Consider the following 431-nt stretch of genomic DNA (forward strand, 5'->3'; position numbering starts at 1 on the left):
TGGTTTAAAGTCTGTTTTATCAGAGACTAGGATTGCAACCTCTGCCTTTTTTTGTTTTCCATTTGCTTGGTAAATCTTCCTTCATCCTTTTATTTTGAGCCTATGTGTGTCTCTGCACATGAGATTTGTCTCCTGAATACAGCAAACTGATAGGTCTTGACTTTTTATCCAATTTGCCAGTCTGTGTCTTTTACTTGGAGCATTTAGCCCACTTACATTTAAGGTTAATTTTGTTATGTGTGAACTTGATCCTGTCATTATGATGTTAGCTGGTTATTTTGCTTGTTAGTTGATCCAGTTTCTTCCTATCATCGATGGTCTTTATATTTTGGCATGTTTTTGTAGTGACTGGTACTGGTTGTTCCTTTCTATGTTTAGTGCTTTCTTCAGGAGCTCTTGTAGGGCAGGCCTGGTGGTGACAAAATCTCTCA

This window comes from Mandrillus leucophaeus, unplaced genomic scaffold, assembly GCF_000951045.1.
Source record: "Mandrillus leucophaeus isolate KB7577 unplaced genomic scaffold, Mleu.le_1.0 Scaffold308, whole genome shotgun sequence".
NCBI lineage: Eukaryota > Metazoa > Chordata > Mammalia > Primates > Cercopithecidae > Mandrillus > Mandrillus leucophaeus.